At 46.8% G+C, this 24,059-nt stretch overlaps 1 protein-coding gene across 2 annotated transcripts in view; it reads left to right on the plus strand.

Moving 5' to 3' along the window:
- The first annotated feature begins 7,128 nt into the window (after window positions 1-7,128).
- The window catches only part of LOC119159498 (uncharacterized), a 163,198-nt gene continuing 146,267 nt past the window's right edge, over window positions 7,129-24,059 (plus strand). Inside the window, exon 1 of one of the 2 annotated variants that reach the window (XM_037412277.2) lies at window positions 7,129-7,333. The gene's annotated coding sequence lies outside the window, so the exon portion shown is untranslated. The remainder of the gene's footprint in view (window positions 7,334-24,059) is intronic. The other variant, XM_075891643.1, reaches the window with a different exon arrangement.

Consider the following 24,059-nt stretch of genomic DNA (forward strand, 5'->3'; position numbering starts at 1 on the left):
CGCTCCCATCGTCGTCGGCGCACCACGTATGGAATGTGGTAGCGTTCTTTACATTCCCTGTCGGCAGTGAGGTGAGCTCCTCCGCAAAGCTTGCATGTTGGTGTGCAGCGGTGTTCTTTTTCGGGGTTCGGCACGCTGCAGCCTCTGCAGATAACGTCTCCAGGGTTCGGGCACACGTCCGCTCGATGGCCGAGCCGACCGCAGGCGTAGCAAATATCTATCTGTCTACGGTATAGTGTACATTGAAGTAGCACCGATCCGTATCGCACAAAATTGGGCACACGATGTCCATCGAAGGCCACGATCACTGCAGTGGTACTTCCGATGCGTTTGGCAGCCAAAGCTAGTGGATTGCGGTCGTTGACAATCTTCGCATCAATGTCCACCGAACCGTCTTGCACGGGAATCCCTCGAATGACACCTTTGCATGTAGAATGTGGTGCCGCTTCGTAGGCACTAACTTCATAGGTCTTGTCAGCGATGCGGATTTCTTTAACGCGCACGTAGCGATTAGCATTTTCTCTTTTCGGCGTGCTTGCTACTAAGATATTCTGTTTAATGTTGGGGCAGAGCGTGTCTGCTTGCTGTTCCGATGGGCTGATACCTGCCGAAGTCGAAATGGCTTCAGCGATTGTCGTTGGGCCAACCCTAGCGATGTTAAGACCCCCTCTGGGCCTAATGATAATGCGGATGTCGTTCTTTGGTAGGTGAGGCATTCGGCTTGCTCGAATAATCTTGTTCTTCACATTTTCTCTGTTGCGGGGCTTGTGCTCGTTGCGTTTCAAAGCGCTATATGACGGCACACGTTTGGAGCCTTCATTTTTTGCTCGGCGACACGAGGCGGTCTGCCAGCCTTGGTCTGGCGTCATTTCTTCAGGGTCAATGTCGTCCCCTGTCACTTGGTACTCCATCGCTCAGCGAGACAGTGCGGCTACGGGGCGCGCGAGCAAGCGCGCGCCACGTTAGAGCAAAGAAGACACTCGTCAAGGCTAGCTGTCGGTGGGCGAGCGACGATGGCGGAGGCGAAATAAAATGCAAGAAGCAAGCACTCACTGCGCCCAAATTGTGTCGGCAGAGTCCTTGTGTCTTCTGGAAGTCGTTGCACTAATATGACGTTGAAGTCACAAAGTGGCGTCGCAAAACGTTGAAAAAAGCAGGAGCCGTAGTGGAAGCGTTCGCACACTTCGGCTTCTTCTTCTTCCTCCAGTGCCAAAATTTTCTATTCTGACTTTTTTTTACAGCAAAAGCTGTTATGAAACCAGAACACGAATCACGTGCGGCGCCAGAGTTGTCCACCGCCGCCGCCAACGCCGGTGTTCGTAACCAGTATCGCAGGAAATGTGAGAAAGAACCCAGTAAATAAAAAAAACACCAAACCCACAATGCGATTGGAACCCGGTTGCGCTACCTGCTAGCCCAGCGTTGTACCACTGAGTCACAACAGTGCTTGCAACACGCTTCTAAGCTCGCTTTAGGCAAGCTTGATATCGGGAAAGGAATCAAGTTAATGTGATAAATAACGCGTTTTAGAACATCAAAAAGACAACCAGGGATCTCAGAATGCGAATTGCGTAACGAGTGAATCGTCCGATGCTTTAGCCCATTACTAAAGCTCCTACTTGATCACCTAATAACAGTGGTGCATACCCAATTCAGGCATAATTCTTCATTGTCGTCAGCCACTGCATAAAAAATGGACAATAATCCTTGCAAGTGTGTAGCGCATACCACGTTTCTACCGAAAAATTACGAAGGATAGCATAGTGAATGCGAACTTACTACACAAAATTATTATTATTAATGGCTCAGTGGGTACCGAACAAGTGTCCTTACAGCAGTTACTCATCATCATCATCAGCCTGACTACGTCCACTGCAGGACAAAGGCCTCTCCCATGTTCCGCCAGTTAACCCGGTCCTGTGCTTGCTTCTGCAAATTTATACCCGCAAACTTCTTAATCTCGTCTGCCCACCTAACCTTCTGTCTCCCCCTAACCCGCTTCCCTTCTCTGGGAATCCAGTTAGTTACCCTTAATGACCAGCGGTTATCCTGTCTACGCGCTACATGCCCGGCCCATGTCCATTTCCTCTTCTTTATTTCAACTATGATATCCTTAATCCCCGTTTGTCCCCTAATCCACTCTGCTCTCTTCTTGTCTCTTAAGGTTACACCTACCATTTTTTTTTCAATTGCTCGCTGCGTCGTCCTCAATTTAAGCTGAACCCTCTTTGTAAGTCTCCAGGTTTCTGTTCCGTAGCTAAGTACCGGCAAGATACAGCTGTTATATACCTTCCTCTTGAGGGATAGTGGAAATCTACCTGTCATAATTTGAGAGTGCTTGCCGAATGTGCTCCACCCCATTCTTCTAGTTACTTCAATCTCGTGGTTAGGCTCTGCGGTTATTACCTGCCCTAAGAAGACATAGTCTTTTACAACTTCAAGTGCACTATTACCTATCTCGAAGCGCTGCTCCTTTCCGAGGTTGTTGTACATTACTTTCGTTTTCTGCAGATTAATTTTAAGACCCACCTTTCTGCTCTCCTTGTCCAACTCCGTAATCATGAGTTGCAATTCGTCCCCTGAGTTACTCAGCAATGCAATGTCATCGGCGAAGCGCAGGTTACTAAGGTATTCTCCATTAACTCTTATCCCTAACTGTTCCCATTCTAGGCTTCTCAAAACCTCCTGTAAGCACGCGGTAAATATCATTGGGGAGATTGTGTCCCCCTGCCTTACACCCTTCTTGATTGGTATTCTGTTGCTTTCTTTATGAAGCACTATGGTAGCATTTGATCCCCTGTAGATTTCTTCCAGAATGTTTATATATACTTCATCTACGCCCTGATTCCGCAGTGTCTGCATGACGGCTGATATTTCTACTGAATCAAACGCCTTCTCGTAATCTATGAAGGCTATGTATAGTGGTTAATTATACTCTGAGCATTTCTCTATTACCTGATTGATAGTATGAATGTGGCCAATTGTTGAGTAGCCTGTTCGAAATCCTGCTTGTTCCTTTGGTTGATTGAATTCTAATGTTTTCTTTACTCTGTTAGCAATTACCTTTGTAAATAGCTTGTATACTACAGAGAGCAAGCTGATCGGCCTGTAATTCTTCAAGTCCTTGTCATCTCCTTTCTTATGTATTAAGATTATGTTAGCGTTCTTCCAAGACTCTGGTACCCTTCCCGTCAGGAGAGACCTCGTAAACAGGGTGGCTAGTTTTTCTAACACAATCTGTCCTCCATCTTTCAGCAGATCTGATGTTACCTGATCCTCACCAGCAGCTTTGCCTCTTTGCATGCTCTCCAAAGCTTTTCTGACTTCTTCTATCATTACTGGTAATGTGTCATCTAGGTTACTGCTAGTTCTTATAGTATTAAGGTCGTGGTTGTCTGGGCTACTGTACAGATCTCTGTAAAACTCCTCCGCTATTTTAACTATCCTATCCATATTGGTAGTTATTTTGCCTTCTTTGTCCCTTATAGTGCATACATCCGACTTTTGCCTATCCCAAGTTTCCTATTCACTGCTTTGACACTTCCTCCGTTTTTCAGAGCGTGTTCAATTCTCTCCATGTTATACCTTCTTACATCGCATACTTCACGTCTATTAATCAACTTCGAAAGCTCTGCCAGTTCTATTTTGTCTGTTGTACTTGACACCTTCATGCTTTGACGCTTCTTCATGAGGTTCTTCGTTTCCTGGGAAAGCTTGCCAGTGTCCTGTCTAACTACCCTGCCTCCAACTTCCACTGCACACTCCGTAATGATACTCGTCAAATTATCATTCATTGTATCTACGCTAAGGTTGGTTTGCTCACTAAGAGCCGAGTACCTGTTCTGCAGCGACACTCTGAATTCTTGTACTTTCCCTCTCAGTGCTAGCTCATTGATTGGCTTCTTGCGTATCAGTTTCTGTCGTTCCTTCTTCAAGTCTAGGCGAATTCGAGACCGTACCATTCTATGGTCACTGCGTCGTACCTTGCCAACCACTTCCACATCCTGCACGATTCCAGGGTGCGCAGTCATTATAAAGTCTATTTCGTTCTTATTTTCGCCATTAGGGCTCCTCAATGTCCACTTGCGGTTTTCTCGTTTTCGGTAGAAGGTATTCAAAATCCGCAAATTATTGCGTTCTGCGAATTCTACTAGTAGCTCTCCTCTGACGTTTCTAGTGCCGATGTCATAATCTCCTACTGCCTGGTCTCCAGCCTGCTTCTTCCCTACCTTTGCATTAAAGTCGCCCATCACTATAGTATACTGTGTTTTTACCTTACTCATTGCCGATTCCACGTCTTCATAGAAGGTTTGAACTGAAGCGTCATTATGGCAGGATGTAGGCGCGTAAGCCTGTACTACCTTCATCTGGTATCTTTTATTCAGTTTAATTACAATACCTACCACCCTTTCATTAATGCTATAGTATTCCTCTATGTTGCCAGCTATGTTTCTGTGAATTAGGAACCCCACTCCCAGTTCTCTTCTGTCTGCCAAGCCCCGATAGCAAAGGACGTGCCCATTCTGTAGCACAGAATACAGTTACTCATACAGTGTAGCTGTTACTCAAAGAGTGTTTAAAGGAAGCTTTGAAAGCCGCTCTTCCAGCTTTCGCTGTAACTGTTCTCCACGTTCCGCGCTGCCCTGGAGTTTTTTTTTTTTCGCCTTGCCTATCATCATTGTTTCTTCTAGTATTAGTATACATATTAATGTCTCTGTTATCTGTAACTATTTTTCTCTGGGACAAACTGTTGTCTATTTACGCTTTTATTAATTACAGTGTCCTATCTTGCAAGCTTTGTTGATATCTTTCCTTCATTCTGTTTTCTAGCCACCAGTTTGTTTTCATCCATATTTTTAAGTCCCTCTCACAAAGCAGTTTAGCCATGAGATTGAGCCATGAGTTTGAGCCTAGGTGAGTGCGGCAGAATAAAATTTTGGTGAGTTTGAGTTCGAATGAGTCTGGCTCAGAAACATTATAGCGAGTGTGAGTTCGAATAAGTCCTGCTCAGAAACATTTTGGTGAGTCTGCGTCCGAGTGAGGCCGGCTCAAGAGGCATTTTGGTGAGTGTGAGTTCGAGTGAGGTCGGCCGGCTCATAAACCTTTTGGCGAATGTGAGTCTGGCTCAGAGACATTTTGGTGAGTGTGAGTCCGAGTGAGGCTGGCTTGGAAACATTTTGGTGAGTATGAGTTCGAGTGAGTCCGGCTCAGAAACATTTTGGCTAGTGTGAGTTCGAATAAGTCCGGCTCAGAAGTATTTTGGTGAGCCTGAGTCCGGCTCAGAAACATTTTGGTAAGTCTGCGTCCGAGTGAGGCCGGGGCCAGAGACATTTTGGTGAGTGTGAGTCCGAGTGAGGCCGGCTTGGAAACATTTTGGTGAGTATGAGTTCGAGTGAGTCTGGCTCAAACGTGCTTTGGTGAGCTTGAGTGCGGCTCAGAAACACTTGGGTGAGTCTGCGTCCGAGTGAGGCCGGCTCAGAGACATTTTGGTTAGGGTGAGTCTGAGTGAGGCCAGCTCAGAAACATTTTGGCGAGTTTGAGTTCGAGTGAGTCCGGCTCAGAAGTATTTTGGTGAGCCTGAGTCCGACTCAGAAACATTTTGGTTAGTGTGAGTCCGAGTGAGGCCGGCTCGGAGACATTTTGGCGAGTTTGAGTTCGAGTGAGTCTGGCTCAGAAGTATTTTGCTGAGCCTGAGTCCGGCTGAGAAACATTTTGGTGAGTCTGCGTCTGACTGAATACTAAGCGCGAAATATATTTCATGAGTGACTCTGAGTGAGCAGCACACGTTTCCCCGACCTATGCCGATATCTCTACTTGCACTGCCTCATTTTCCTGGCTTTCTTTACGAATACTTTTTTTTTGGTCCACACGCCTCCAATGTCAATCAGCACGCTGATGTTTTGTAAACTTCCAACCCAGAAAGTATGTCCGATTTCAAGCACAGAACTGCATTAGCAAGCGTTGGCACTGGCGCCATCCCCCCTTTTTCATTTTTGCACGCACCAGCTCGTGTTTCCTAACGCCAATGCTGCATTTTACTACTTCTTCCATTTATGCCATATTTATACTCCAATTATCTTAGCGGATGTCTGCACAGGTATTTCGTTCACTGATGCACACGATAAGGTATTTGTAGTCCTTGGCTCTGATGATGGCTTGCTGTTCGGTTTACATCCCAATAATACTATTTTCTGCATTGCGAATCTTAATTCGCAATTTTTGATACTGAAGTTTTGACGCCTACGCATGTGACCTCACCGCGTAACGTGTTTGCCTATTCCCACCGCATCCTCTCAACACTACTCATTTGAAACGAGCGCGCATAGAGCTATTGTATAAGAATATACAAGGTCCGTTCGATTCGCCTGCACCACGTGAACCAGTTCGTGGGGTGCTGCACTTTGCCATTCGTTTCAGTGGTGCAGCATCGACAACCTCTGAATTCTGTCATTCGTTTCAAAAGGTGCAGAAGAGGTGCAGCACTGGTTCACGATTTTCGTGCACCACCTACTATGATGGTGCCAGCTTGGTGCAGCCGTGCATGCAACTGAGCAGACGACGCAGCACTTGGGCGTATGCGCCGTATCTGCCTCTACCAACGCTGTGTGTTTTGCCGAGATGTTTGCGCCTCATAAATTGTCCGCATGTGCAGTTCGTCATCGCTCAGTGTTAGCTGAACGGTGTAAATTAAGCGAAAAGAAATAAGGCCTGCACCTTGTCGGCACATCGTCATTCGTTTCGGGTGTAGTGCTGTGCCTGCACCGTCGAACTCACGCTGCACAATTTCTGAACTTCGCGTGCACAGCCGTGAACCAGTTCCGGCTGGTGCTGATGAATCGAACGAACCTACAGTAACACTAAGGGTGCACTTTAGACAGCGCCATCCGTGTCGAAAAGTGTACCAAAAACACATGCACAGTGCCTAAACCTCTCACGAGATGGCGCGCCCCATACACGCACTTGCCAACTCCACGGACGCGCGACGACGTTCACGCAGTGAGTGTCGGCCGGTGCCGGCAGCGCTCGACAAAGCGTCACGCGAAATAATCGCCAGGTGCCGCTAGCTTCGCCGAGCCCTATTTTGCATGCACCGTTTCTCTCAAGGGAGAAGGAAGAACGGAGAGAGAGTGTGCACCTGGTTGTGGCGTTCATGTCTGCGCCCGCTCGAGTACCGCTAAGTTTGTGCCGCGCCTCTGAAGTGAACGGGCTATATTCTTGTGCACGTTGGCCGCCGCCTTGCGTTTTGCCGCCGCCGTCCCGGTTTGGACTACCTCCTCGTTGCCAGCCCCTTTCGGTTTCTTCTGCTGCGGACGCCCCGTTATTTCATCTCGCTGTGAGTCTTCATTTCACTGTACCTCATTACTCGGTGCTGGAAGCACGTGGGCGCGGTTGTGTTGCCGGATAGATTGAAATCGTTTGCGGCGCCTGGTGTTCTATGCTGTTTTTGGTTTCATACAAAGTGATGGTTATATCTTTCTGCGTACACCTTGCATCCTGCGTCTAGTCAGAGTCTGTGGCAGTGGTGCAGTCGAAAAAATGTTTTACCGAACAATTCACTTGTCGTGACTTTTGTCTCAAACAATTCTACTTCTGTTAAGGACAATGGTATACCAGAATAAAATATAGAAACAGAGGCATATGACAGCGTCAACTATTGCATCTAGCGTCAAAGTTTCTCATGTAGTTTTGCCAACCTTATGTGTGCCTAAAAGCAAGCCTTAGAAATTCAATTAAAAAAATAGCTTTCTTTGCTAAACCACAATTCGAAATACAGCTTTTCAAGTGTGTTGAATGACAGCTCATAAATTCGTTGTCATTATCGCCTAATAGTCTTTCATACAAAACGACCGAAAACAAACGGATGGCTAGGAATTTCGACGTCACGACTCATTATGTTTTCTCAAGCAGTCACTGTCGACTGGGATATCACGGCTTCACCATGAATAGTAGGTCTTTTATGCAAAAAAAAAAGTCGTCGTCAGAAGCTTATTATGCCTAATAATTTAAAGCTCTGGAAGATGCTGTCGGTGTCTTTGGGGCCATGACTTATGGTACAACACAATACCACATGACTTGGACCAACACAATAACATACCAGAAGCTTGGAAAGCTGCTCGAGTTGTCGTTGACTGGTGTTCATACGACCCACGGGAAAGACAGCGCGCTATTTCTAAAAACTGGGGAATAGTTCTTACAACCTCTGTAGCTATCGCTTTTGGGCTGCGTTTGTCTTGAAAAAACAGGGGAAAGCAACCACTTGAGCAGCGGAACTTTCGCCAGCTCCTCAGGCAAACTTTGTCTTCTTTATCTCCCCAAGGACGCAGTCCTCCTTAAAACCCGATAAGCAAGACTCACTTCTGCCTGTCACGCTTCGCGTTAATCAGTATCGGTGGCAACGCGCCGGTCAAATGCATTGGCGCCTGATAAAACACAATGAGGGCTTTCTGTCGAATAGGCCTATATAGCGTTGTTTCGCCAAGTCCTTTGTCAAAGAATATTCTAATTCGCTTCGACAGACAGTAAGTGTCGATGACATCTCGTGAACGCATGCATGCACTCTTACAGTCAAGAGTTATGATTCGTGCGCGTTTGTTTCCTATCACAGACCAACGTTCAGTGCTATCGATTCTTCACAGCGCTTATATTCAATATATCGCTGCACATTTGACTACAGCTTATTTACCAACAATTTTTATATACAATAAATTTATTAAGCTGATTGATTGACCCTAAAACTTCTCAGGAAGGACAGTTAGTGCAAAGTTATTTAATTTTTTTTTCATCAGCCGCTGTCTAAGGAATGGTGTCGCTGCAGCGACAATTTCCAAGGGGGGGCCTGTTTTGGCTCTGACCTAAGCAAGTCCCGCTGTTGAAACCCTAGCTTCAAAGCCTATTTTTCAGCTATTGCTACACACTCTACGTCCCCATTTACGTGTGACTATCTGTGCTGTTCGGCTAGACGTTTCTATAATTTATACTTAATATCAGCGCAATGACGGGGTCACGGTATATTTGTAGATATTTGCTCTTGCTTTTGCCCAGCTGGTCTATACATTCAATGTCGAGTTACAGCCGTGTAGTTTGTAGTTGCAGGTGCCCCGTTATCGGTATGCTGGTTTTGAGGCTTTATATGTCGTGTCTCATGCAATCGAATAAGGGTACTCACAGTGATTCAACCGAACGAACACATTTCGTCTAAGTCAGCTCTATAGAGACATTGTAACTTTCAAACTGTGCCGGCACTCATGATTGCTTAACGGAACCAAGCTGCACCGAACCTCGCTGCTTATCAATAAACAATGCATACACATCCGTGACACATATAATAAGTAAGTGTTACTGAACACACCGTTGCAGGCTCGCGTTTGATGTTGATGCCCTTAGAGGTATACATGGTCGACTTGTACAATCGCTGACGTCAGTAGCTGAAGCACTTTTTTAGATTATTAAAGGGCAAGACGGTGAAGTCTATGTCGCAATAATACAGTGATATCTACGCTATGGTTGGGTACTACGCTATGCTGAAGTCCCACACTAAATCTTCGTCCAAGTGTTTTCACCCAACGCTTGTTTAGGGAAGCCCACCATAACAAACTATCTTGGCTGCAATCGTTAGCACTAGTCCAGTGCACGACTTCACCATATATCATTCGTTGCGTTGGAGAACAACACGTTCAACAGATCTCTTCAGCAAACGGGGTTCGTGCGCATTTCTATATAGGGGACCTCAAGTTATCTTGTACCATCACCGCAGTGTTCAGGAGCGCTGTGGTAGCAACACCGTATAATCAGGCACTGATTAATTCTCCGGGTTATTCCTTGCAAAGCAGTGACACACGCTTCGTGCTTCCGCGTGTCAAACATGATGGATGATTTTCAAACAGCCCGTGTCTTTCATCGAAGTAACCCTTCTCTGGGCTATATACTATATAAAGAGAATGCGGCACCATACACGTTCACTTCACGTCAAACGCGATGGTCGCTATCGATAGGTCAAGATGCGATTCGCCACAACGTGCGCACAAAGTGAGGACACGTCTTCGTCATCGTGGCTCGCAGTACGCGATTATTATTCGAGGTTAATGAGCTGCCGACACGTACGATGTACGTAGCGCGCCAGTCACACGCTGGTTAGCCGTTCCACATGGCGCGACGACTATTGTGCCGGCCGAGGCGCATCAAAGGAAGCGAGACCGTGTCGTATCGGTCTGGAAGAAATTAGATTGCTTTCTCAGGCCAACCGTGACCCCTTGATTGCGACCCCCCTTGATCGTCGTATCCGCTGTGCCAAAGGAGGAACCGACAGGGTTGCGGGCACTGCACGACCGAGATATACCGATCCCTTCTCCGGCGCTATTTGGAGCGGACAATAAGGTTCGCTATGTAGAGAGCCTTAATTTATACGTAAGCCGCTATTCTGACACAGTACTTCATCCAACAGCAGTGTTTTGGTGCTGAAGTAGATAAAGAAAAAATCATGTGCACATCAACAGGGGACATCCATGCGGATGAAGACATCGACACGTTGACCGATGCAGTCGAGAGAGAAAGCGACGGGAACTGCAAGCATCCTTACGGCATCTTTTTAATGTAGGTTTCAATGGAATACTCGACCATCTCGCGAACCGGGCTGTTGTTACGTTTAAAAATGCGGTAGAAGTTTCAATCAGGTTCTGTAACAAACTCTGCAGCAAGCGCTTGCATCTAATCTTGCTTGTATTTACGACAGCATATGTGGGTTAGTGCGACAACGGTATATGAAACAACATGGACAGCAAAGAGTACTTACTGTTCAACGATTCAACTTTGATAAAACAACTCGCCTAAATGAAGCTCTTCTCGCATTTTGCTTGTTTTAGGACACAGAAGGAAGCTTGTTTGACACTTCTTAACCGGGCCTAGTTTTACTATCAGCTGACATTTCGTAAGCACCTGAGCTTGCGAATTTCGCAAGCTAACGCTATTCAGAGCGTATTCGCAAGATCTAAATCGCACGAAGAAAAGCAAAGGCGTTCATTGCCATTCCCGCCTATACATAGCCAGGCTTGAAAGATGCGCCTCGCAGTTTATTCAATTGGTTCTGCCCATTTCGGGGCTCAGAGGATGACACTCGGCTGGCGTGATATATAGGACCCCGTTTTTCTATAGCGGCTTCGCTCCTACTTGTGCGGTCCTAAATAGACTGGTTTGGTGTCGAACTCCGCAGGCTTCCTTTGGTGCTGCATATACCGGTCCATTGGCACCATTAAACACGTCCGAAAGGGGGGGGGGGATAAAAGTAATAAAAGAGTGGCGGCCATATCCGCGATTGAAGCACAACGCAGTCACGAAGCGTGCTTTTACCGCTCCTTCCTTGTTTGCATGTCAATTTATTTTTTGTATACGAGAATTCAGTAAAGTCAGCGCACACATTCGTCCCAGATCCAGTACGTTCGCCTTGCAGGGTCTACTTCTTTTTTTCTTATTATTCGAAAGCTGTTTAGAATTGCGAGCCTCCTTTTTATCTCTTTTTTAGATTCAGAATACTCTCGCGCACTATAATTCGCACACTCTATAGCGTTTGGCGTCAGCGGTGAGGTGTAAAATCGTCGTTTATTTTTCGCAGCGGGCTTCTCAAAAAGGCCCCTTCGCTCACTGCCAAAGCAAACCTCCTCCGACTTATGTTTTCTTTTTCTTTTACTTTGACTCTAAAGCGCTTACTTTGTGCAACACGTCAGACACCACAAGCTTGCATATTCTAGTTAACGACGGTATTAGACTCGAGACCTGACAAGTTTCGAGAAGCGAGGTAATTCTTTATCACCCTCAGGCGTTCCTGGCGTCATGCTTGAACGAGCAATGCTGTACGCTTGTTCTTATGATGTTTCTTTTTCCGACTTCGTTCTTTTTTTCTCTTTTGCGTTTGGCGTTCCCGATGAAGAAATGAGGGCGGTAGCGGCCAAACGTTGACGATCGTGCTCCATGGGGAGATACCGGAATAGCTCACTTGTTCTGATTTGATGATTGATATGTGGGGTTTGACGTCCCAAAACCACCATATGGTTGTGAGAGACGCCGTAGTGGAGGGCTCCGGAAATTTCGACCACCTGGGGTTCTTTAACGTGCACCCAAATCTGAGCACACGGGCCTACAACATTTCCGCCTCCATCGGAAATGCAGCCGCCAGCTCACTTGTTCTGGCTGGATAGAGAGCATATGTATGTCAAGTGAGACTAAGAGTTATGATGTTGCAATTCTAAAGTGGGAGATAAGTATAATCATCTCCCATATGGTCTTGCTTCGTGAGCCTTCCAAACTGCAGAATTTGAGATCAACGTACAGGTTATCACAACTTAGACCGGAGATGGCATTGTGACCAGGCAGCACGTTAACGAGAAGGTTCTCAGGCACTGAAGCACGTGATAAATTCTCAACTCATCGTTAAAATGGGTATTCGATTAGCGAAGGTAACCGATCTGTCAGAGAGAACACATGAAAGGCGAGCTCGGCGAATTCGCCCACTGTCCACGGATATACGCCATTAACTGAATGTCACATACATCACTGCCGCTTAAAGGGACGTAAATTAATGATATAGGTAGAACACACAAGCTTGCCTATCATAACCCTCCGTGATTTGGAAGTTCCCAGTGGCTTCTTCTGCATGCCCGAGACCATTTTCCATATCCGATATCATAGGGTCATGGACATATGTCTCGTGTGCGCAGAAGGTGTCGAAGGTATTACTGCAGTACTTGAAGTCGACAGGTCTTTGCCACCTCCTGAGACTTTTGTCTTTTCCAGAGCGTGTCTACACTTCTTTTCGCCCCTCTATCTCTTCCTCCAGTACAGGGTAGCAGACCCGACGTGTGTTCTGTGCACCCGTTTCTGTGCATCTGTATCAAGACGTCTCGGCGACTCACTATCAGTCGGAGTACACCCAAAGCGCGTCGAACAGTTGGCCTTATCACTGTTTTCTCGCCCAACACTAAGCGACGACGAAGTGATCGCCCCGTCCCATCTTCAGTGTACGGGTACACCTTACGATTTTCTTTGTCGATTGCATCGTCCGTCTCGTGGCGTGCGCGAAACGATGGGCGGCTTTCCAAGTGTCAGTGGAAGGAAGCCCCTCGTGGTCTTTGTGAGTTCTCTTTATTAACCACGTTTTCTTTTTCTTTTTTCTCCCCCGCTTTCGACGTTGGGGGTTTTCACCGGGCTGCTGAAACTTCGGCGAGGGAAAAGAAAAAGATCGCCCACAGAAATAGGCCTAGACGTTCCGCGACCCCCGCCCTTCCCCTTTCCGCTTTGGCGCCGAGGTTTTTTTGTATGTGTGCACTCTCAATATACGAAGTGAAGGTAAAGAGGGCGTTGCGCATGACGTGTGGCCCGTAGACGCCACTGCAAGTGACGTCACGGGTCTTGGTCAGATCGGCGTCGTCTGCTCTTTCTCCGGCGCCAGCTAGAGCAGCAAACGACACCTCCCACGTCGAGTGGTGCTCTGTTTTTCCTTTTCTTAATTTTGTTTACTTTTGTGAGACAGTTTCATTACTTCGTAGTATCTTTGTGAGGTGTCAGAGAGGGAAACCAGTAACGAATCATGGCAGGATGTTCGCCATTCGCTGAAAAGCGCGTTGGCCTTCCCAAGTGTTGTTGACTTCAAGTTCTGGAAGGCGGAGTCTAAACACCCTGCAGTGTGCCGCGCTAACAGCTACAGGGTGCGGCGACGAGTTCAAGGAAATGAGGTTGTTGTCTTGTCTTCTTAACCCGGCCTTTCAGAGGATGACCGCCCAACGGTAAAGGCCCGAAAGGCATATTCTGACAAGGCCCCTTCTCGGTAGCGTTGATGATCTGCTGTATGTTGGTTGCTTTTCTTTTCTTTTCTTCTTTTTATTATTAAGAGATCACGTTTACCGCGCTTGGTCGTTCACCCAGGCGTGATCATTAGCGGTCAACTTGCATGTATAGAAACTTTGCGAACATATCGCCATTGCGAATCAATTCTTTTAGGTAACAGAAATGATCCATTCATATTATAGTATACACAAACGTTATGTATGTGGACGTCCATGCGCGCGTTTCTCCCAATTGTTGTGTTTGTTAGGTAGGCAGCGAAGGGAAGTACAATGTCAGAAAATAAACGTAGCCGGCGACGCCCAGAGACCAACCTCTCCTTAAACACCTCCATTTTGAAGAAAAGAAAATGCGCCAATAATTCTCTAAGGTTTTCGGCAACGTTAAGTTAGTAAGGGGATGAATCACACTCTTAGGTAAATCAGTATCTCTCGTCTATTTCGGGCATATGTATACGGAGTCCGTCGCAAATATTGAAGAGCAAATTAGGTTAGATATAATAGATTCCCAGAGAAGGCAAGCGGGTTAGGGGTAGACAAAGTTAGATGGGCAGATAAGATTAAGAAGTTTGTGGGTATAAAATGGCAGCAGCAAACACAGGTCCGAGTTGACTGGTGAAACATGGGAGATGCCTTTGTCCTGCAATGGATGTAGTCAGGATGATGATGATGATGATGATGATGATGATAGATTTCGCGGAGTCTTGCATATAAACCACACAGAAGCGTCATGGTGTTCATTAACATTTCGTATATGCGGTTTGTGTTGTCGATCATCTAAAAGCATGATAGTCGAACATCGTAGATGATGATGTTTTGGTGTTACCAGCTTTTCAGTAGTGCCTGCGCTAACACTTGGGAGTAATATCGAAAAGCACATATATACGGAAACACAATAGTACGCCTGAACAATCCTAACGACGACGCTCAACAGGTGTAACTGAAATACTCAAGAATAATAGCATAAAATGCGCTATAGCTTACGGTACTTCAACAATTTAAAATTTCGTGTTCTGTTATGTTACGTATACGTTATGTCAAGTATACGTATAGATATACTCATAAGTATATGTACACTGCGTATATGTCATTTTTGTGCTATGCAGACGCTATAAGTTGATGTATTGCATGTCATAACATATTACGTGTGATGTAGAAACGTCCAGAGAATGAACGAAGCCGACTTTTTTCTAATTCCTCGGGTTACGTTATTGATCACCACTATACCTCAACATTCAATGAACACTTACATCTTGCAAAAGCAAGGCGTTGGTAAATGTCCCACGAGCAGTAATTAGTGGCATATCTCTTCGACTTCTTTAGGTCAACATCGCTGAATTTCTCCGTGTTTTTCCTTTCTGCACCCTCGCTGCGTAATCTTAACCGATAGCGACATCATCCTAAGATTTGGAAAGGAACAAAGAATCTAATATGTTACATCTGAGAACAGTAGCGCGAAGACGTTATCAAAATCGGCCTGCATTAATGGCTAAAAATGCGTTTTATTGGGTGATCAACCCATGCTGGAAATCGCATTAAAACTCGTATGATGACTCACGGCGTGCACGGGTGGTGCCATGCTCCACTCATCGAGTCACCATCTTTTGCTTCGTGTTAAACGGAACACAACCATATTAAATAACATATGAGTTATTTTACGTGCACCATATACGCTGCAATACAACGTACTGCTTGTGACTAGTATTGTGTAAATAAAACTCCGTCGCTCATATCCCTACTGTAAGGTCGCATGTCACTTTCTTTTCTCTTTCGCGCGTCTATTTCGCCTTTCGCTTTCTTTCCCAATTTTATTTCCATTCTCTCTTCCCTTAGTGCAGGGTAGCAAACCGGATGCTGCGATTTCTGGTTAACCTCCCTGCTTTTCCCTCATTGTATTTTCTCTCTCTCTCTCTCTCACACACACACACACACACACACACTTTCTCCAAACTGGTTTAAATCTCCGTCTGCCCCCCTCCCCTGTTTTTCTGAATTTCTGGAAGCGTTGCTGACCAACTAAAGCACGCGCGACTGGTGTTAACAGTACCACTGTACCACGCGTCTGTTAGGATTCAAGTTTCCTAGCGATGCATTGGCGAAGTGTCCCCGTTTCGAAATGCAAAAAGTTTGGTAAAAATATAAACGGACAGCAAGCAACGGGCGTTTGCCTAGCGAGATCTCCCACGCCGATCACGACTTTCGAACAGGTTACAGTAACGTACCTGAAATACGAACCTGTTCAGTGCGTGCACGACGATAGAGTTAAGGACGAAAGAACAGCGGTCGGGCGGACAACCCACAGTCGTTTCTTTACTTAACGGCGCGCCGCCCAGTGCATACAAATCTGCGACCCTTTTCGAGACAGCTCGTTGGGAGCTTTTCTTTGCGACTGCCATTTCTGTATGCGAAGCGCCTCTCTGCATTTAGAAGCTGTCGGTGTGGGGAACCGCCGCGCTTTCCTCTACGTTTCCTCCTTTTGGCGTCGGCGAACTCTGTACGACGCGACGCTCATTTGCAGATGTCTTAGGGGGTTCGACACTCCTCTTTGACTAAACAGAGGAAGAGAGTGTGGGAGTGAGAGAGAAAAGTAACGGTTTCGGTGCGGCCCGGAAATGCTGGAGCGCTCATGAAAGACAACAACGATTCTGTTAGAACGGTGCAGGATTGTGGAAGGGCAGAGCGCACAAGTGAGCACGTGCGACGCCCCGAATCCGAATCCGTAATGGGCACTGCGCCGTGTCGCCTGTAGGCAGACAGAAATCAGGTGCCTTCTTCCTTTTCCTCATGAACCACTAACAATAACAATCCGTAATGTCATTTGCGGCTATCGTATAACGGGCAACGCAAGCTCAAATTATAGCTTGCACATGACGTCACAGACGCAGCTTTTCGGCGTCCTGGTATGATACCATATAGCGCTGTATACGATGACGTCAAAAAGCGAATTCACCGTTACGCGAATTCTGCATTGGCCTCTGTGCCAGAATAACGGCAGAACACAAGTACGATGTACTACTTGCAACATACAACATCGACGGAACTCCAATGAACTGAGCTCCCGCACCGTGCTGATACTGAAATACGGTGGCTTAATTGACGTAAGTGCAAACTGCCTATTTTCTATATGGTGACACGTAGTTTAGTATACAATAAGGATTACCCTATATAATGTGGAGCCAAGTGACATGTCAGCAGGGCACCCATGAGTTGGCTCGTCCAAACCGCATGATAAGATGCATGTAAAGGAAGACACGTGCTCTTAGCATAGTATATGCAGCTTTGTGTAGTTAGGGCTTTATTCCGTTGGATGGAATCAGCAGCGTGCCGTAGCACTGACTAATTGCTCAATAATATGTTTGAGCCGTTGGAACAACAAACAAGAATACGGGTAAAGGAACCCGGGACACCAGCCTAGTTTCCCACCACGGTGTCCACTTATTGCTACCAATAGGAACGAGAAACAAAGAATATTTGTACACTGAGGTTTTGACGTGTGTCAAAACACTTATTTCAAGTCGTCAAAATTAATTAAAATGCCTTGCAAAATGCGTCTCTGTAAGACAGCATAACATGACGTGTTACCCATAACTGTGAACTATACGTATTTCTATTTTTCACTTCCCAAGTCTCGTATTGCCCACTGCTTTGTTGCTCCGGAAGCCTACAAGCATTTCCCAGCTCTGCGTTCCGTCTCATCTTTCTTTATTTTCCTTGAAATAAATAATAAACGGATGTTTTTGTCGTTGTTTTTTTCGCTCACCTCGTAAGAACAATTCTCCAACCAAAACTGGGCCATCGTGTCGGAGCCTGCATCGTGACTAAGCCGGTGCACGGACGTTACCCAACCTACTCCTAGCCGTTGTCTCACGTGCAGACTGCTTTGTGGAGTGGCTCCCCGACTGACGCGCCAACTGTGGCTTCCACGACTATCCGGTGCACGTGAGAGACAAGAGAGCTCCGCGGAGACGGAAGAGTTTTCTGCCTCTTCTTCGCCGCGGGTCAGCGACCCTTTCGCGTCGGCTTCTTCGTCACCGACGTCGACGTCTTTCCGAGCGTCTTCTTCACGGGGTAGAGGTGGCGGGATGGAAGGCTGGGAAGAAGTAGGAGCAATATTTCTCGTTGCTCCTTCGCTTTTCTCGGCGCTTCCAGCCTCGCGGCGCTTCCAGCGAAACGGTCATAGATCACGCGTGCCCAGCGTCGGCCGCTTGCCGCTGATGCTCGAGCGTGTGTGTAGTGCAGCCGACGACCTCAGAGTATCCGCTCTAGGTAGAAACTCCCAGAAGTAATCCCAATGCGTCACTTCCTCGATAGCCGCGACGGGATCTGTCTTTAATGCTAGGTATTCTATATTCTAAGTATTATATCTTCAACTGTATGTTCTAAACGTATTCTGTCTTCTAAATAAACTGGGGTTATACTGCTCTGTTTCTGAGTTTGTCTTCTACAACAACATCAACAACAACAAAACACCACTCAGAGATCAAATTATTATCATCAACCTCACCACGCCAACTGCATGGCAAAGCCGTCTTATGATTCACCAGTGAGTTAATTATGATTCAGTTCAGTTATGATTCGCTCCCCCTTCCCCACTGATGCGTGCGCCTATGCTCGTGAGCGTATATAGGCTTAGGTGCACGTTGCCAAACCTCAGGGGTTCAAAATTTCCGGAGAGAGAGAGAGAGAGGTCAAGTGAAAGACGGGGATGTGTGCCAGAAGAAAATTTCTGGTTTGCTACACTGCACTAGCGAAGGGGTAAGGGGGAGAGAAAAGGTAAGGAGGAGTGGATGAAAAAGCAGGAAAATGAATAAAGAAAAGAAAACGTGCACACTCAAGCACGGCGGTGTCATAGTCGTTTGGCGGGTCCGGTCGACCGCAGGAACTTCAGAAGCGCCTCTGTCGCTTTCTAGTTCGAGCCCACCACTAAAAAGGGCCTCACAATAGCTCCGTGGTTTTAGCACGTGAAGCGACAGCAATAATTATTATCAAAACTGCTCGACATTTATGGTGAGAGACTTTAAAACCTTTCGGCAAGTTCGCTACCATGTGAATAGTCTATATTGAGTTGGCTCCCCGCTGCATATGCGCAGTGCCGGAGGTTGCGGAACCCTAATTCACCGTGAACGCATCTGCTTTGGCGTTCAGTACGGCTCTCCTTCATTATATCGTCTTCTCCTTCTGTCTCTCTCATCCTTCTCCCGCCATCTTGAACCCGCCTCGCGCTGCCAACTCAGTGAAAATACGATAAAGCTCGAGTGTCATTGCAACGAAGGCAGCGGCTTGTAGTGCACATTCGGCGCGCTCGCGGCTTCGCCCCCTTTGACAACTTATTTCGTATTTTCTTTTCCCGGAAATCATCTGGCGTGCGTGCAACGCGATTCCCACGTTACGAGTTGCGCTGTATTATGTCGTCTTATGCACGACGTCTTTTGTTCCTTCTGTCTGTCTCTCTCTCTCCGAGGCGCGCTCTCTGCGCTCAGACGTGATTCCCTGTGTATGTCTCACGGAAATGGTCGCTTTTTCGCTGAAATCTCTCAGCGCTTTCTTCCTACAGCCTTTTCTTTCAAGTGCGTTCCAATGGCACGAAGACTCGTGGGTATCGGAGCACGTGCTTCGAAGACCGGTGATTTCAAGGAAGAGAAGTATGGCGGAGAACAATGCAAAGGCGAGTGTGTAGAGCTCGGTCGAGCAATCCACTTTTTTATCGTTCACGGCGCCTGCACCGATTATCCTAGCGGGAAGGTCGCGCTACGCTGTGGTGGGGTGTCCACGCGCCTTTCGATAGGAGAGGTTTTCGTTCAGGTAATTCCTGTGATCCTAAATCGTCCCGCCATGTTTGTCCCCCCGATGAAAACAGTGGAGGGTAGCACAGGAATATGACAAAGGCGGATTACCGTGTCTCTGTCCGTCCGTCCGTCCGTCCGTCTGTCTGTCTGTCTGTCTGTCTGTCTGTCTGTCTGTCTGTCTCTCTGTCTGTCTGTCTGTCTGTCTGTCTGTCTGTCTGTCTGTCTATCTATCTATCTATCTATCTATCTATCTATCTATCTATCTATCTATCTATCTATCTATCTATCTATCTATCTATCTATCTATCTATCTATCTATCTATCTATCTATCTATCTATCTATCTATCTATCTATCTATCTATCTATCTATCTATCTATCTATCTATCTATCTATCCGTCCGTCCGTCCGTCCGTCCGTCCGTCCGTCCGTCTGTCTGTCTGTCTGTCTGTCTGTCTGTCTGTCTGTCTGTCTGTCTGTCTGTCTGTTTGTCTGTGACTGCATACACCACGTGTTTACATAATATAATCAGCACACAGACCCAAGAAACATGCAAAAATAAGAGCAATGCCTCCTGTTAGCGAAACATTATCCTTTTCTCTATGTTTCTTGTATCTGTGCGCTGGTATCACCATGAATGCGTTCGAACTCGCTAAGGGTAAATATGCTTCTAAGTTTGTTGGTGTTTGCTTTTTTTTCTGAAGAAGAGAAATAGATGTACAGGGATGATCTTAGTTTGATATTGGGGTTTAACGTCCCAAAACCACCATATGAAAATGAGAGACGTCGTAGTGGAGGGTTCCGGAAATTTCAACCACCTGTGGTTCTTTAACATGCACCCATATCTGAGCACAAGGGCCTACAACATTTCCGCCTCCACTGGAAATGCAGCCGCCGCAGCTGGGGTTCGATCCCGTGACCTGCGTGGATGATCTTAGTTTGCACATTATATTATATAGCGTGGATTGATTGATTGATTGATTGATTGATTGATTGATTGAAACTTTATTTTGTTCCTGAGAAGACATATAGCGTGGAATGCGAAAGGAAACAATCGAATGACAATTCTAGCCGAAGAATCAAAAAAGGAATAAAATGAAAAGGAGGCGCAAATTTGAATTGATAGTATACCATGTCAGAAATATATCGTGTCTTACGCGTACATTCGTTTTAATATACGCGTAGGTGCAGTATGAAGAAAAGTATGTTGCCGCTTTATCGGAACCTTAACGTAAGCAGCCCAAGTACAATTCCACGCTCATTTTGAAGCTTTCTGCTCGATGACTGCAGATGCCTCCCCATATAGGGACCATAAGCGGATCCATCCACATAATGTATGAAGGAGCATACATTATGTGGGTGGGCCCACATAATGTATCACTCCTTCATATACATGTGATGTCTGTATTAATCGCTGTGAGCTTTTTCGTTTGTGCGATATGCAGTGATCATTTAAGCCAATTTATTTTGAATCTGACGAAGCTACCTGTACTAAAATTGTGGTGACATACTTCGGAAGAAATGAGGAGCTAGTTGTAGTCGAGAGAAAACAAAACAAAAAGAAGGTTATGATTAGGTTTGTTCCACGCGGCAAAAAAGCAAAGTACGAAGCTCCGTTTTAGAGATAATCACAGCTATTGTCGAGTAGCGCTAGCGTCAGGTCATTTTGGTACAGACCAATGTTCCCGGTATATGTCTCGCATTACCTAAGCTAATTTTCGTATGATTGGGCTGCTTGTTAGTCATAATTCATACACATTTTATTCGGTATAGACACCCAGGTCTGCCATTCGATTCACGGGCAAGTCTGCTCGACCTGCCTTCACGGACGAGCACCAAGCCCACGAGATGCACCAAGCCTGTATCACTCGTTTATTCCTACCACACGGCACTTACAAGAAGTCCCATCCTGTATATAGTTCCAAAATGGCTTGCTCATCAAGAGCCAACTGCAGCGTCACATTTCAGTGTCTCCCGGGTACCCAGTTCAGAACTATTGCGCCCTCTATCGACATTTGCAAGTCTTCGCAGGCGCCAAAATCGAAAAGGAAGGGAGAAAAAAAAAAATGCCGGGTCGATTCAATATCCTGTCCAATGGCCTGCCTCCTCTTGCGGGCTTTGCAGAAAAGGACCTCAGTGTCCGTTGATCTGCCGCAGCACGAGATCTGTGCTACGCTTTCGAGAAGAGAGCGTGTGCCCGCTTCGGCTCCTGGCGGTCGGGGCAAGGACAATGAGTGTCATTGTGCGGGCCTAGCCGTGGCCTCGCTGTTCTGTGCGCACACGAGTGCTTGCGTGCCCCCCCCCCCCGTACCACGGCCATCATTCCCCAGCGGGCGCCGTTATAACGGCCTTCCGTTCGGTCGCTGCTGCGTCGAAGTGCATGGAGCCGTGGCCACAGTTGATCAAGCTTCTGAAAAGTGTCCATTGTGGCGCGAATGGCAGTAAAGCAGCGTCGCGTGCGCGTGCCCCTTTTTTCGGGTCCGGGTCTCGCTGTGGAAGAGGGGTGGTCCAATTCACTTTCAATGGCTCTCCCGGTCCGTGGCGGTGTGTCGAGCACAGCGTACACGCCACAGGAGATTTCAGACACGTTTGTCTCATTCTTTCCTGATTTTACTTCTTTATTTTTGTGTTTTTATCCTATTCGGAGATCGGGCCCGACTCTCTGTACTGTCATTTTCTTGTTCTTACGAAGGATTTGTTTGTACACGTGACCTTGTCCACAATGTTTAGCCTCCTGTGTTGAGCGACGATTGAGAGGCGTGGCGGAAGCCGGGGGATGGAAGAGATCCGCGTAGTTGTTTTTTTATGCGCCTTTTTAGCGTACGGAGAACGAGTCCAGCAGGAGCGGTTGACTTCTTTCGTGTGAGCGTAAACATTGCGCCTTCACCGTTTTATTACGGGTGAATATTTGTGTGCGCGTTACGTTTTGCGTTCGTAGCTCGCCGGTGTGATTGTCGAAACATAAGTGGGTGTATAAATGTACTCACGGCCCAGCAGACCACACAGATCGCCCTGAAATGACATAACTTTCAACTGGCACGCTGAAATATCGAGAAAATTTATAGTTTTTCCGGGAGGCTGCATACGGTGTATTCATACTGAGCTGCTAAGGTGTGACTGAAGAGTTTTTGCGTGATTGTTGGTCCGGCTTGCGTCTATATTCTCCTCTAATTTCTTGAAATTTTTGTATAATATGACGATATTTTGATCTCCTATATAGAGCTGCTTGCACATCTCGTTTTACTTGCTAATCTTTCAATAAGAGATCTTATCGTGGCGTATTTGTCTTAACTGTTGGTCTCCGGAAGGAATAAAGCACGGCAAGCTAGGCGTCCACTGTGCCCTTTTCTTCTTTTTCATTTACTTTTGCTTCACACTTTCACATATCATTTTAATATCGTCGTGACGACCTGGTGGAGATCAATAATTATGACGGGTGGGCCACCTCCGGCCATCTTTTCTACAAGAGTGCGATGTTAACAGTGTAAATTATCTGTAAAAAGCCATAGCTGGTGACTGCACCCCTTCTGTATATCGCTTACTCCGAAGCCACGCACGGGCACTCGTATATAAAGGGCAAGGCTGCTCGAAAACAAACGCCAACATCACGTTACGCCAGCGATGATTGACGATGGCAAGCCTGGAAAACGGATGACCAGAGGCGTGCATACGCACCACAGGTGTGTAGCCGTGAAATGCTCGAGGCGTTTTCAAGGCCTCATCGCGTGTCCGCGCAGGACCTGGTTGTCGTGGCACGAGATAGTTCGTGATGACTCCGATGTAGTGGCGGCGGCGGCGTCTGGAGTAATTGAAGAGGGGCTGACCTTGTGTGCGCCGAGCGGGCTAATTATCGCCGACGAACTGCAGGCAACCGGGAGGCACAAACGGCGAGCCTGTTTCACGCGGGAGTCTCAGAGGCGTATACTCATGCATGGTTTTGAGTGAGTAAGCGGCCGGTCCAGTCACGACGCGTCTCTCATCGCTAGTCGAAAGCGTGAACGCGCTTATCAAACACCTATTACGAAGCGCGACGATATGCATCGCCTGCATCGTACAGGATACAACCGCCGCTGTAGACACAGAGGCCGTCATGAAAAAAAGAAGCTTCGTTCGAGGCCACTTCGCGTCCTCTAAAACCTAATGCGCGTCCCGGGAGCCGAGAATAACTTCACCTCGATATCTGGTCGTAATTGTGGCCGATACGCTGTGGCCAGGCTGGTCAGCCAATTCATTTGTCTATTCGATCTCAGCGGGCAGGTTTAGATGCGTGCTTGAGATGTGTTTGCTAACAGCGTGGGGCACGGATATAGGGAAGGTGAAAACTGCGGTACATTTATGGGCAGTCGAAGACAAAGCTGACGGAGAGCGTAAGTAGGGTGCGAACTTCCAAACTGACTGGCGAATGCTAAGTCGTTTGCAGCTTTCCCATTCATATGCACGTGGTA

This window comes from Rhipicephalus microplus, chromosome 1, assembly GCF_043290135.1.
Source record: "Rhipicephalus microplus isolate Deutch F79 chromosome 1, USDA_Rmic, whole genome shotgun sequence".
NCBI lineage: Eukaryota > Metazoa > Arthropoda > Arachnida > Ixodida > Ixodidae > Rhipicephalus > Rhipicephalus microplus.